Genomic DNA, 16241 nt, shown 5'->3' with positions numbered 1-16241 from the left:
TCCATAAAATCAGCATATTGAAACATGACCCTTTTTAACAACAAACTTGGGGAAATGGATTTGCAAAAATATTAATAAAGTAAAAGTAGAAAGAATTGATACATGTAAAACACAATTGATTAAAAAATAGAGTCTCAGTAGTCAAAATAAATAAAGTTTGTACACAAACCCATGTGTGCACACAAACACACATACACATATACACCATGTTAAAAGTCTAGACTATTTGAATAGATACTAAAATAAGTTTTTAAAAAAAGGCAACAATGTGAAGCTGGTATTTCATTTTTCACCCTATTAGCAAAGTTTTATCCTCTTGCTTCTGTCTGTTTTTATGGGAGTATTCAATGTAGAAGTTACGATAAGCATGAATTCTGACACATTGCTTGAGAATGTACATATTGACATAATTCTTCTCAGAAATAGAAGCCACATGACAGTTGGCTTAAATCAAACATAATTGTTCCAATAACATTTTGAGACTGTATTTTAGGTAATAATCAGAAATTTAAAGATTATATACAAAAATATTTCAGATTACACTGATTAAAAAAACAATAATAGCAAATTGAGATGAATGACATCATCCAAAAGTAAAGAAATGGCATGTGTAAGACTATTCTGCACATGCTTTAATAACTATTAATTTAAAAGTTTATTCACATTTTAAAAACTGTACTTAAAATACTATCTCAACTCTTAAAATAATATCTCAAGATCTTGAGTAGCCTAAAAAAATATGCTTTAAAATCTTGGTATCAGATACCCTCTAGGGTTATGGGAATTTTTTCTGCTTCTTAATACTTTTTAAATCTCCCAAGTCGACAATTCCCTCCAAAAAAACTGTTCTTTGTACCAACTCCCATTTTTCTACTTGGCAGTACCTTCCTCCAAGGCAATAGACAATAATTTATAGTCAACATTGCCAGCACCACCTCTTATGGGCAATAAATTAACTGCCCAACTTAAATTTTTGGAAACGCTCAGTTGAAGCTTCTACTATCTCCTCTTTTCTCTTTTACATTTCACAATCTTTTCTTGTAGATTAATGCAAAAACTTACTAAATTATCTCAACACCTAGTTTTACTTTTTCTTTCAACTGACTTCAAAATGACTTTCTTATTAGTACTCTTCAATTATAGATACTGTCATTGTGGTTATTATAAAATTAAGAAATATACATACACATACATATATTTATATATGTATCTATACATACACATATATATATAAAGAGCTCTTAAAATATAAAAATATAAGCAGATATATAAGGAGAGAGGCAAAGAATTTTATAGGAAATTTATAACTAAACAAATACACATATATATAGATATATCCATACATCTATACAGAGGTCCATGAACATTTATAAAGTAAAAACTTTCCCCTTATAACTTCTACAAGAAATCCAGGTTAAAGCAATATGGTATTTATCCTACTCACTGACAAAACTAGAAGAAAAAACCTAATAATAAAATAGGTTGTGATCATGAAATCAGTGCTTCCCCATCAGACTTGAGTAAATTCCTCTATTTAGATTGGTTCATCCATGGCCTCACCTGGACTCAGGGAAGAGATCAGATGATCGTGGTATAAAGGAAAATATAGAAAAAATCCAACTTTCTGAAATAAGTGAGTTGTTTTTCATGGAAAAATTAGGGTTGAAAAGTTTGTTGACACTAAACAAAAATATGTAACATCTCAGCATTAACTTTTAGGTCTTTCTACTCGAGAATTAATATTAAAGTTTACATAGTTTGGAAACAATAGAAATTGAAAACTCTAAGCTGGTGTCTTTAAAGACTGAATAAGTATTTATTGGTGAAAATTTTCTCCCAGTTTTAAGTATTTATGTGAGTATATGCTTATATTCGGAGATAATATAAAACACACTTTTTACACTGTTTTTAAAAAGTGCAAAAGATACTGTATAAGAGAAATCCATGCACATGAACATTGAGAGACAAAAAAGAGCAACTCAATTGTAATAAAGGAAAACAATTTCAATGTTAATCAAAACATTAATATCGATTAATGTTAATCAATGATGGCTCAGATGATAAAGAATCTGCCTGCAATGTAGCAGACCTGGGTTCAACCCCTGAATTAGGAAGATCCCCTGGAGAAGGGAATGGCAACCCACTCCAGTATTCTTGCCTGGAGAATTCCATGGACAGGTACAAGAGAGAGTATGTCATGTGTTTCCCAAAGAACTTTATTTTCATTCTGGGCACATAAAAGTACTATATTTTTCAGTCTTTATGCATTGTAGGAATGACATGTAATTAAGTTCCGTCTAAAATGTGGGGAAAATAATGTACATTCGTTTCAGTGATGGTCCTAAATGCTTCTTTTTTGTTCTTGCAGTCATCCTTTTTCCCCCTCTCTCTTTCTCTCTCTCCCTGCCTTTCTATTTTCTCTCTCTGGTTCTCTCTCAAGCACACGCACACACATTTACAATGGTGGCTACTGTTCAGTGGTAGTAATGGAATAAGATAGGATGCCGAAGCATAAATTTTGATTTAATATAACTTTTTTTCAAAAAGGGGTAGTGGATATGTGAGCATTTTTATCTCTCTCATCTTATATACATTTTATTTAAAAATTTTATTTACTTAGTAGTTCATCCTTTTAGAGAAGAATAATTGAAAAACTGTCCAATTATTGCAAAATGGGAAAAAAAAAAAGAGTTTCCAGTTAGTAATTTCTCCAAAAGAATTTGGCAATAAAGAAAGATCACCAGGCAGACATTCTGAAGAACTCTACTATGAAGCCAATAGAAATTGCAACAGAGTTATTTTGGAAAAACAAAAACATGTTAATCAAAAGTCAATTGAAATAATTAATTTCATTTATAATTTGTCCCAAATTGAGGAACCTACAATCATTTGCTTACCTGAGATACAGTTCTCAACTGGAGAAACGTAAGCAGAAGTTCACAGAGTTTGAAGTTTCTTATAAAACTTATTTGGCAGAAGATGATTGGAGCATACTTTTCCTTAGAAGTTTTAAGAATAAAAGAGTAATAAAATAGTAGCAGAGAGAATAATAAAATAGAATTTCTAGATAAAGATTTTCAATATTGTCTACATCCGGGAATCACCTAGCTGCTGCTGCTGCTGCTAAGTCACTTCAGTCATGTCTGATTCTGTGCGACCCCATAGACGGCAGCCCACCAGGCTCTGCCGTCCCTGGGATTTTCCAGGCAAGAACACTGGAGTGGGTTGCCATTTCCTTCTCCAATGCAGGAAAGTGAAAAGTGAAAGGGGATCACCTAGACAGTTATATTAAAACCCCCAATGCTCAAGCTGCATCAAAGACAAATTAAATCAGAACATCTCGGGGTGGGACCTAGGCATTAGTGCTTTTTTTTTTTTTTAATTTTTTTTATTTTTATTTATTTTTTTTTTCCAGTGGGTTTTGTCATACATTGATATGAATCAGCCATGGATTTACATGTATTCCCAATCCCGATCCCCCCTCCCACCTCCCTCTCCACCCGATTCCTCTGGGTCTTCCCAGTGCACCAGGCCGGAGCACTTGTCTCATGCATCCCACCTGGGCTGGTGATCTGTTTCACCATAGATAGTATACATGCTGTTCTTTTGAAATATCCCACCCTCACATTCTCCCACAAAGTTCAAAAGTCTGTTCTGTATTTCTGTGTCTCTTTTTCTGTTTTGCATACAGGGTTATCGTTATCACCTTTCTAAATTCCATATATATGTGTTAGTATGCTGTAATGTTCTTTATCTTTCTGGCTTACTTCACTCTGTATAATGGGCTCCAGCTTCATCCATCTCATTAGGACTGGTTCAAATGAATTCTTTTTCATGGCTGAGTAATATTCCATGGTGTATATGTACCACAGCTTCCTTATCCATTCATCTGCTGATGGGCATCTAGGTTGCTTCCATGTCCTGGCTATTATAAACAGTGCTGCGATGAACATTGGGGTGCACGTGTCTCTTTCAGATCTGGTTTCCTCAGTGTGTATGCCCAGAAGTGGGATTGCTGGGTCATATGGCAGTTCTATTTCCAGTTTTTTAAGAAATCTCCACACTGTTTTCCATAGCGGCTGTACTAGTTTGCATTCCCACCAACAGTGTAAGAGGGTTCCCTTTTCTCCACACCCTCTCCAGCATTTATTGCTTGTAGACTTTTGGATAGCAGCCATCCTGACTGGCGTGTAATGGTACCTCATTGTGGTTTTGATTTGCATTTCTCTAATAATGAGTGATGTTGAGCATCTTTTCATGTGTTTGTTAGCCATCTGTATGTCTTCTTTGGAGAAATGTCTGTTTAGTTCTTTAGCCCATTTTTTGATTGGGTCATTTATTTTTCTGGAATTGAGCTGCAGGAGTTGCTTGTATATTTTTGAGATTAATCCTTTGTCTGTTTCTTCATTTGCTATTATTTTCTCCCAATCTGAGGGCTGTCTTTTCACCTTACTTAGTAAAGTTGCAGGATATAAAATTAACACACAGAAATCCCTTGCATTCCTATATACTAACAATGAAAAAACAGAAAGAGAAATTAAGGAAACAATACCATTCACCATGGCATTAGTGCTTTTAAAGATCACCAGATGATTCCACTGTTCAACAAACATTAACTCCATCTTTTCACAGCTGAAGAGTCTGAGGTTGCAAGAAATGAACTGCATTGTGTGAGGTTGCATTTCTTACTTGTTCTCTGTCTCATTCAATCTTCTCTCTTCCTTTTTAAAAAAATGTTGTTGCTTTCCCTATGTTTTAAACAGCTATTTAATACCACTTCAGGTTCTCTTCAGAGAAAGCAATGGCAACCCACTCCAGTACTTTTGCCTGGAAAATCCCATGGGCAGAGGAGCCTGGTGGGCTGCAGTCCATGAGGTCGTGAAGAGTCAGACACGACTGAGCGACTTCACTTTCACTTTTCACGTTCATGCATGGGAGAAGGCAATGGCAACCCACTCCAGTGTTCTTGCCTGGAAAATCCCAGGGACAGCAGAGCCTGGTGGGCTGCTGTCTATGGGGTCGCACAGAGTCGGACATGCACAGAGTTGCACTTAGAAGTGACTTAGCAGCAGCAGCAGCAGTTTCTCTTGGCCTCACCTGTCTCATTCTGGCCACCTGGCATGATGCCAGTACAATCTGATGATACCTCACCTCAGATCATTGACCTTCTGCCTAAGGGCATGTTAATAACACAGTAGTAAACACCTTACAAAAGCTCTTGATGTTCCAATATATGCAGTCTTAAAATGCTGAAAAGTTATTATCCCATGGGATAAACCTATGACTACTGGGGAATGTAAATTGATGGATTTGCTTTCCATTTTTAATCCCTTGAGATAATCTTGAGATGCATTTAAAATGTGCCCTTAAGCAAATATGGGAGTTCCAACAACTAATCACCTGTAGCAGTGGTCAACTTCATAAGGAACCTTTGCTCTGCTCTTCCTCCTTCCCTGGTGACCCAGCCTTTTCTTCATCTCCTTGAATCTCACTCCTTAATAAAACATTAGGTCTTAAGCCTTTGGTTGAAGTTCTACTTTCTAAAGAATCTAAGTGAAGACATTACCTTTCTTCTGTTATCTAATCTTAATTTCATAGTCAATGCCCAATTTTCATGGTCTAGAGGCTTTAATGCTTTAATGATCTCATCACTGTTATCATTGAAACATCAGTATCACCACATCATCAGTCTATGCTCCATGTATTTGTTCTTCTCAAAAGTCTCAGCAGAGTCAGTAAGTGCAATGTATTTGGTGCTCTGACATCCTTCCATACTCCTTCTCTCAAGAAGGTAGAGAGTAGACAAATGTCAATGGAAAGAAAAAGTACCCGGAAAAAACAGGAGATCACAGAGAAAAATGAACTGATTAAAAGATGAAAGGAAACTGAGATGGAGAACAGGATGAAGAAAAACTTGAATGAGAGAAAGAGAGGTTCTCTCACTATCTAAACTACTCTCAAAACATTTATTTTCCCCATGTTAGTTCTACTGTCATCAGTGTATCAAGTCATCATCTTTATCTGTCTTTCTAGTAACTATATTGACATACAAGGTGCTTACTCATTCTATACCAGTCCAGAATTAATTAGATACATATGATATCCTAAAAACCCACAAAGTCACTATATTGATGAGATTAGAAATAAGTAATTATTAAATTTCTACCTAATTCTCAAGAGTCTGGAAACTATGATATCTGACTGACAAGTGGATAAAAATGGGGGCTTCCCTGGCAGTCTAGGGACTTCCTTGGTGGTCAAGTGGTTAAAACTTTGCCTTCTAACACAGGAGGTGTGGTCAGAGAGCTAAGAGCCCATATACCTCACCACCAAAAAAAAAAAGAATGCAACCAAACAACAGATGCAATATTGTAACAAATTCAACAAAGACTTTAAAAATGATCCTAATGTTTTTGAAAAAATCTTTAAAAAGGGATAGAGTGGTCTTCCAGACTGTCATAACAGTATCTGGGCACTATATCCTTACAGGCTCCTACACCTCCACCTGACTCACTGGTCATCATGAGACACACCATCTTGTCCGTTGACTTTTTTCTAGAACTTGATAGAGCCCTATTTGCTCAGTCATCTGTCCCCAAATTCCTATTTCATGTATACAGCATATTAAAAGTAAGTCTTGAATTCCAAAAAAAAAAAAAAAAAAGACACATGTATAAGCACTCCGAAGTGCAGAAATGAATTTCAAATAATGCAGATGCAAAACTGGCCCATAACCACCGGGCAATAATCAATTGCATTTATGTGAATAAGATCCTTTATATTATGATCAGTTTTCTGCAATTTAAAAAGCTTGGAAAATAGCTCAAAGACTATAAATGACATAGATAACCAGAAAAACTAAATTACTCTCAAAAGACATCTGGTTTTTTTTTTTTTTTTTTTTGCTTTTTGCTTTTGTTCATTTCTAAGTATTTCACAATTTTTCCCGTCAGGAGCTTGGACAAGGACAGTGATAGTAAGTACAGAAAACTGTGCCGAATTATAGAGATGTTTTGAAATCTTAACTGATTGGACTTGGTGGTGGATCAGGGGTGTGCGTGTGTGAATTAGTACAGGTATGGGTGTGCATGTGTGTGTGCTTGTGTGTGTGAAAGGGTGCATGTGAGGTTAGCAGATGAGATAAAGAGAGGAATCAAGGCTGACTCCAAGTTTGTTCATTAACCTTTGTTCTTATGGAATAGTCTCACTTGATGCATGATCCCAGCTAAATTCCTTCACTGGAATAGGGCATATAGAGACCCAGCTAGAAGATAAGATAATATTTTTTTTGGAAGAGAAACAAGAGAAAATAGGTAGATTCTCAGATAGGAGTAAAATGTCTTCATAAACATTTAAGGCTAAAGCAGAAAGAGAAAGGCAGGGGATGGGTGGGGGGTGATGGGAACCTCTCTGAAGCACCAATATGTGAACATTTTCTAATCTGCCCTTATGTAGTTTGAACTAAGGACTCTAAGTTCAACATGGTTGGGATATGGGGACCTTTCATTCCACCTCAGTCATCGGTAGATCACACACACAAGTTTTGTCATCAGTGGGTTCTGGGTATTTGAGAAATCCCTGTTTGAATATGTACATGTTACTGAATTTGGCACGGGAGTACAGGATGGGGATGAATGAATAGCTACAAGAGAAGACAGAGAGGTGCAGTAACTGATGAGATGAAATGGGGTGGTTGGTCCGAGGCAATCCCAAGTGAGACACTTGGAGTGGACAAGTGGGCAAAGCTGAAAATATTAGAGACAACAGACACAAGTTCAGTCTATTGAAAACATTGCTGAGAACCAGTGCTGGATTATTACAGCCCTCTTTAATAAGAGGAAATAAGAATCATGCCTGGTTTTTAAATTTTAAAAAATCTTGCTAATAATATGATTTACAGAGCCAAAGAAAACAACCACAGAAAAGTGTTTTCAAATGTTAATAGTGATGGCCTCTGCTGGTGAAACTATTGGTAATATTTTATATTACGTTCTGTACTTTTCAAGAGCTCTGTAATGAGCATGGTTACAAGAAAAACAAATAATTACAAAATACGATTATGGATAACATGGTAAAATAATTCAAGAATATGCCTACTCAATATACTTTTGTATCTCCTCGCTAAATTGCATAATATAAGACTGAACATATAAACCAAATCTTTGGTTTGTCCTTGAAATAATGGTTAGTCCCCAAGCAGTCTTACTAGGTTAAAATCATATATTGTTCCTTGGTATAATGAAGATAAAGAGAAGGCAGAAAAATAATATTATGCATATTTTTACTCTCCTTGTAGTTTTCAATGAAAGGAGTTTAGCCAGTAGACATTGACCTAATCCAGCATTTATGAAGACATAACATAATGTGTCGCATCAAAGGAACTCATGACATCTTACTATAGTGAAATGCAGTGTAAATCTCCCTGATGTCTGTTCTAAGCAATTTAGTATACAGTAAGTCCTCTACATATGGACCTTCAAGTTGCCAACTTTCAAAGATGTGAACATGCATGCACGTGTTCAATCACATAAGTTAGTTCGTGTGTCTGGTGTACGTTGTCACATGTGCTTCCACTATAAGTGCTTGTAATTTTGTGTACTTTCCTGTCCAGTACTCTGTAGAGTGGGGCTTCCCTGTAGCTCAGCTGGTAAAAAATTCACCTGCAATGCAGGAGACCCCTGTTCAATTCCTGGGTCAGGAAGCTCCCCTGGAGAAGAGATAAGCCACCTACTCCAGTATTCATGGGTTTCTCTTGTGGCTCAGATGGTAAAGAATCTGCCTGCAATGTGGGAGACCTGGGTTCAATGCCTGGGATGGGAAGATCTCTTGGAGGAGGGCATGGCAACCCACTCTAGTGTTCTTGCCTGGGGAATTCCCATGGACAGAGGAGCCTGGTGGGCTACAATCCATGGGGTCACAAAGAATTGGACACGGCTGGGCGGCTAAGCACAGCACTGTATAGAGTACAGTAGCCCAGTATTTTTCTTTCAAGCCCAGGATGGCCAAAAGCAAGCTTAAAGGCAACGTAATGTAGCCGGTACCTATACTTTCCAAGGTACTGTACTGTAAGATTAAAAATGTTTTCTTTATTATTTTATCATTTTATGTATTACTTGTGTGAGAAGTATTATAAACCCATTACAGCACAGTGCTAATTCCTCAGTCATGTCTGACTGTTTGTGACTTTATGGACTGTAGCCCGCCAGGTTCCTCTATTCATGGAATTTTCTAGGACAGAATTCTGGAGTGGGTAGCCATTTCCTACTCCAGGAAATCTTCCCAACCCAGGGACTGAACATGGGTATCCTGAAATAAAGGCAAATTTTTTGCTGTCTGAGCCCCTTGATTGTGTTAGTTGGGTACCGAGGCTAACATTGTTGGACTTACAGACAAATTGAACTTACGAATGCTCTCTTGGAACAGAATTTGTTCATATGTAGGAGACTTACTGTATAAGATCAGCTTCCACTGAGAGCTCCTTTCTTGGAGTCCTTAACTGAAAAAGAATATAATTCTGATAGTATCTTCATCCTCTTGGCCCTATCAGCCTTCTGGACCTAGCAAGGAAGGCAATCTGTCTCTGGACAGGGTCTTCAGATTCCCAGGCTTCACATGACCTAACTTTTGCACATTCTTGCAAGGACAGTCTATAGGTGCCTCCCAATTTGTCAGCACATACCCTGGCCCCAGATACTTTCCAGGCAGGACAGAGAAGCCATCATTTTCCAGCTCATCTCTGCATCACAGCTTTTGCACATGCTACATTTTCCACACCCTCTCAACTTTGTCCCCTTATTTGTATTGACAAGCTGTGCTGGGCTTAGTCCATCAGTCGTCTCTGACTCTTTGCGACCTTATGGACTGTAGCCCGCCAGGCTGCTCAGTCCATGGAGATTCTCCAGGCAAGTGTACCAGAGTGAGTTGCCAAGCCCTCTTCCAGGGGATATTCCCAACCCAGGGATCAAACCCAGGTCTCCCACATCTCTGGTGGACTCTACCATTGAGCCAGGGACAAGCTGTGCACTGATACCATTTAGTGACCTATTGTAAGAGATACCCCCAAATTCTCCATGTTTGAATAAAACTTCATCTTCATGTTTTGAAAGCTTCCAAAACTTTGGACCAATCTGCTAGTAATTTAGAGGCAAGAAACATGTGCTTGTGACAAGAAACAAATCTGTGGGTTCTTACAGAAGGCGTTAAAGTTGTTTCCATCACACATTATCGAAACTCAAGCAGACTTGGAAACAGCCCAACAAGATCACCTCCCATTGAAATGAGGAAATACAAGCCCAGTTATGACGCCTCTATTAAGCGGCAGTCAGGTCTGAAAGCATGTGGGTTTTATTTTCTTTTTTCTTGCATCAGGGAGAGCCACACTATAGAGAAGATCACAGCAAATCTGAAGAGTCTCACAAAGCCTACTGTTCTGAACACTCCAATTCTGCTTAGCAAGGAAGCCTGAAAAGAGATACTGGAGAGAACAGCAATGAGAAGAGAAAGAGAAGAAAAAGCAACTTTGCGGCTAAGGTCAAAATCATCTTAGTTTGGATGTAGCCACCAAAAACTAAGTGGAAAAAAAGGCATTTAAACAACACGAGAGCAATGTCTAAGGAACTAAATGGGATCAGTCCTTCAAGAGCACAGGTGGTTTGTCTTTCTCCCTCTTAGTATCAGCTTTCTGGGATGGGGTAGCGAGACCCATGGAACTGTTTTCTCAGACTTGACAAGTCAGTCTGTCCTGAGTCCTATGACACAGTCCTGGCTATGTCAGTGAGGTCAGGTTGGACTCAGTCAGCCAGCAGATCCTGAGTGCTGAATGAGGTGACGGCACGAGGGATGCTCAGCTGTGCTTCCCCAGAGCCAAAGAGCTGAATGAAATACATGTGGGCCTTCAGGGTTCCAAATTCTTCAAGGCTTGGTTTTTTTTAGGCCACAGCTCACACGGACTACTAAGTAAAAGCAGCCTGCAGAGCTGTCCATTGCTGACATCTTGGCACTAATTTCTTCCAAATGTGCTTAACTAACTTTGGAGTCTAGACTGTGACATATTGGCACTCTCCAATCTGCTGCATCTCCTTTCAAGATGCCGAAAAGCACTTACAGAAAACAATAGTCATTGCTTGAATAGACGAATGATAAGGTTCCAGGTTTTTTCATTTAACTGCCATTCCCTACAATGTTTACTTTTTTCACTAGTCCCCACCCACAGGCACTTTTTCCCCCATAAAATCTCTATATAGTCTCTATTCTTTCCTATTCACTCTCTCCACAGCTCTTCCTGATTGTCACCACTGACTCTTACTTTCTTCATTCTGAGACCATGTATGTGAAAACACTCTGTAAAATCTAAAATTCTATAACAATGTCAGATATCAATGTTATTGTTATTATTCAACCTTTTCCAACTGTGAGTAGGTATGGCTGTGCAGTGTGGGTGAGTTTATGTGCCCATGAGAGAAAGGGTTCGCTCTCATGAATGGTTCTCCATCCTGAACATTACCCCTTCCTGCCCAGAGACAGCCTGAACCCACATAGATAGCAAGATATCTCTAACTCATGGCAAACTCAGATGTGAGATTTTTTTTGAAGATATGCAGCAGCAGCAGGTCTGTCCCAGTTAAGCTAAGAAGCAGAGAAAATGTGTTTGGACTCTCCCATCTTGCCTGTCTCCTAACATTTCTTTTTCTCCACTCAAGTATCCCACTGTTCCCTGCTGTCCTCCAACAAGTCCAAATCTTCCCTAATACTTAACTCCTCCAGCATCACTGGAGGTGTTAGTTTTCCAAATTACCCTCCTTCCAAACCCAAATTCCATGTCTTTAGACTACAGAAGAAAAATGTCTTATTAATCTAGTCCACAGGGGAGTGTGACAAAGAATAAGAAAATCCACATGAGAAATATTATGTTTAATAATTTGTTTAGTCATAGAAATAGAGATGGTTTTAAAAGATCTCTAGAAAACACTGGAAAAGAAAACTTTCAAGAGATCCCTTAATTTTAGAGGTGGCTATCTGCTCTGACACGCATGAGGCAATCTTTAACCTAGAAAATGAAAAACAGTGAAATGAAGTGATAGATATTCTTTAACAACCAGCTGGAGTACTGTCAAACACTGCATGGTGGCAGAGGTGATTTAAGGCCACTGTCAGAGCTGCTTGAAGACATCCATTAAAGCTTGGAATCAATTACTTTTAATATTGATTAGACTGTTTCTCCAGGCTATTTACCTATAGAAAACATTAATCTGGGCCAATTCAACTTTTCTTTTAAAGTTTGTTTATTTTTTCTAGAAGGAAGTCCAAATTGCCTTGTGGTCTATTCAAACATTAGGAATAGAGATCATAAAAATATCTTCACTAAATGGACTTAAAAATTGCTAAAAGAAATTTAGTCTCTTGGTCATAAAATAGGAAGAGAATGAAGAAGACAGACAAGAGACCAAGTGATGAGGACATAGGAAGAGAAAGCGAAAGTCAGAGAGAGAGATGGGCCCCAAAGAAACAGAAACAGAGGTACCCCAAGAAGACAAATGCAAATGTGTTCAACACCTGCACAAAGAGGAGAAGAGAAAGACAAGAGAGGATATACCTATATACTTGATGACACTGTGCACAGAGGATGGATCATAAGCATTATTTAAAAAACATACATGAAGAGACACCACAGTGGCTTTATATTGTATCCGATTGGCTGTGATGATTTCCTATCCCTTTATGTATCCACAGGTGGTGAGCCACAGACAAACTCAGGTTTGGAGGATGGAAGTAAAACAGCAACCATTTTCCCAGGTCATACAAATCATCACTTATCCTCTGGCTCATCTTATTGTTGTGAAACAGGGGCTGAGTCTGAAACAACTACTTCTTCCATTGATTTCTCTGCTTTTCCAAAGTGTGTGTGTGTGCATGTGTAGCTCCAGGATGAAAAAGGGCCCTGGTTTCTCCAGGAAACCCAGGCCACGGAGGTGAAAGAATAAGAACAGATGCTTATGGCTTCCATCTTCTCCCTGCTCACCTCCACTTTCCACACATCTCCCTTATCTTTGTGGACTTCCAGCTTTAGGACCAGACACAAGACAACAGCCTCACTGTGCCTGCTCATCAACTCCCACAACTGTGGAAGGTCAAACCCCTGTAATAAAATCCTTAATATAAATATGTGAATGAATGAATGAATATAGCTCCTAATGGTTCTGCTTTTCTGATTATACTTTTTCTAATGCGGACATGTAAATCAACTTTATTGGGACCTAGACAGAGTTGAAATTTATATTCCCGCATGGTTTGAGCCCATAGAAACTGCTGCAGTCTGTCCAATGGAAATATGAGTCTCATATGTAATTTTAAATTTCCTAGTAACTGCATTTAAGAAAAACAAATGAAACTAATTTTAACAGTGCATTTTATTTGATTCAATATTTCCAAAATACTTTGATATCAATACAAAAATTATTTACTGATATTTAATTTTTTTCATATTAAGCGTTCTCTTTTGAGACTTGGTGTGCATTTAAAATTTCAGTACATCTCCATTAAGATTAGCCACATTTAAAGATTTCAGTAGCCACATGTAGTCCAATACCATATTGGTCAGTGCAGTTCTAGTGAGTGTGTTGGGTGAAGGTGACAGGTTTGAATATGCTTACTACACTCAGGCAGCAAAAACACAAGGTAATCTCCACCCACCAGAGACCGTGAGGTCATACAGGCCAGGAAACCCTCAGGGAAAATTTTGGGATCTTCACTGAGGATGGCAGTTTTAGAGCAATCAAGATGAAATCCATTCTACTGCCTTAGGGTTGGGTATGCCTTAGGGAGTAGGCAAGACAGTATGTTTGGAGCCAAACTGGGTTTGTTAGCCCCTATCTAGGCTTATTGTAAAGCTGTCCTCAGGTCTGCTTTGTGATATCTCAGACCGCAGGACTCTATGGGGATGGTCAGGGGCTGACTAAGCTGAACTCTTAGGGCTCTGCAGGAATATATTTTCTTTCACGAACAATCTCAAATGAATACTTGGTGGAGAATTATATGGTTTGCACTGTGCATCTCTAGTACCACTAGAGGCAGCGGGGTCGGGGATCGGGGTGGAGTGGGAAGAAGGGAGGCGCAACAGTGGTAGAAATCAGGCTGTGAGAACAAGTGAGGGTCCAAGGAGGCTCCACTTGACTAAATCCAATATGGCAGGGGTTCCCAAACTCCAAGATCTAATGTCTGATGATTTGAGATAGAACTAATGTAATAATAAAGTACACAAATGCAATGTGCTTGACTCAACCTGAAACCATCCCACCCTGTCCATAGAAGAATTGTCTTCCATGAAATTGGTCCCTGGTGTCAAAAAAGGTTGGGGACTGCTGCAATATGGGACACAGCATATGTGCTTGGACCACACCAGGGCATGGTGTGAGGAACAGTCATGTAGAGGTGTGAGAAAGTGAAAGTTCCTTCTGAGGATCTTATTCAAGTGGAAATCTAGATCTCAAGTTCATTTCAAAAATAACAACAGGCTGAAGAGTACCTACAGATCAATGCTGATCCCCTGCCATTATGATACAGAACCATTATGATACAATCTCAACAGGACATGCTGACTAGATGCTCAGCATGTGCCAGCCAGTGTTTCAAGTACTTAAACAAATATCTCATTATATTTTATAACTCTCCAAGATGAGTATTTTAGTTCTCATTTTAAAAATAAGGCAACTGTGCTCGCTTCGGCAGCACATATACTAAAATTGGAACGATACAGAGAAGATTAGCATGGCCCCTGCGCAAGGATGACACGCAAATTCGTGAAGCGTTCCATATTTTAAAAAAAAAAAAAATAAATAAAAATAAAAATAAAAAAAAAAATAAAAATAAGGCAACTGACACTCCAGAGTATCTTGTCTGATGTCACTCTGCTAGAAAGTGGAGCATGTCCCTGACTTAGTTTTAACCATATGACTTAATAACAGTGTTCTATTTGATGGCAGAGTTATATCTTAAAAGAAACTTGATTACACCAGTAACCATGAGGATCAGAATTGTCCCTTCCAGGATGAGTCACTTTAAAACCATTACTACTATTAAACTATGAGACAGAAATAAGCATCTCTGTTCTTTCATCTCCTATTCTGGGGCCTTTTTTTCTTTTTTGTACTTCAGCGTATCTCAGCCCTACATACGCAGAGAAAGCTGAAGCCATCAAGTTAAGGCTATGCATGTAAACACTGCAGAAAATGGAGAGCTCCCCCCATCACTTTATCCCCATATTTCAACAACATAATTAAACCAATAGTCTAGATCTCTTCCAATGAAGAGAGACCTCAAGGACTTGGAATTTTCAGAATTTTCTGAGAATGTTTTATTATCTGATGTCAGCAGATGTGGCTCAAGAGGAAGACTATGCCTGTTAGAAGTAAATTTCATAAATGCTATCACAGAGATAAAGTATATATAAACCAGTCTATTTGTATTCCATATTTTAAAATAAATACAAGAAATATACAGCAAGCTTTATGAACAATATACAAAATTATGTTAAGACACCAGTTTTAATGTTAAAAGGTATTTTGCTTCTTAGTCCACAAATTTCCATAAATGTACAGAGAGACTATCGTATTCATGACCTTACAGACATGTAAAGAGATTAAATGGCAAATCATCTAAACAGCTTTGGAAAAAAATCAGTTCTGCATTCAAAATAATTGAGTGGGACCATGTAGTAAGTCAACTAGTGCTAAGATAGTGCTAGGTAACACACAACTCTAAAGTTTCCACTAACCAACAACAAGAAGTATTCATTCATCACTTCTTGGCCTAAAGATAAGCTGTGGATCATCCACTTCACCCCAATTAGCAGTCTGAGCTCGTTGACTCTATATGCCTCCTCATTTTTTTTTTTAAAGGACAGACTAACTTGGAAATGTTCTCCTTGGGCCAATGCAAAAGTGAAAGGGAGAGAGGGGGACCATATACTGCCTTTCATAGCCTTTACTCTTCCACTAACACTCCATTGGTCAACGCAATTCCCGTTGCCAAACCCACCACCAAGGGGAAAGGAAATCTATTTCAGCCATAGCAGGAAACACTACTAAATCACATGGAAAACCGATAATAACCCAATTTTTCACTGGCCAAGTGTAAGTTCATGTATATCTGATTAAAACACTCACCTTGACCTGAGTCACGCTGCCCTGAAATATTATTTTTTTTCACATATATGTCCTCAGTTAATCTTAACAATATTCTTATGA

The 16241-nt window shown here is 38.2% G+C and overlaps 1 non-coding gene across 1 annotated transcript; it reads left to right on the top strand.

The window, feature by feature from the left end:
• The first annotated feature begins 14708 nt into the window (after positions 1-14708).
• LOC133046906 (U6 spliceosomal RNA) lies at positions 14709-14815 on the top strand. Its single transcript, XR_009690601.1, has one exon. It is a non-coding gene; the product is annotated as a U6 spliceosomal RNA (small nuclear RNA).
• Positions 14816-16241: the final 1426 nt, after the last annotated feature.

Source organism: Dama dama, chromosome 25, assembly GCF_033118175.1.
Source record: "Dama dama isolate Ldn47 chromosome 25, ASM3311817v1, whole genome shotgun sequence".
NCBI lineage: Eukaryota > Metazoa > Chordata > Mammalia > Artiodactyla > Cervidae > Dama > Dama dama.
The sequence above is the reverse complement of the archived record's forward strand: the minus strand, read 5'-3'. Positions and strand labels throughout refer to the sequence as shown.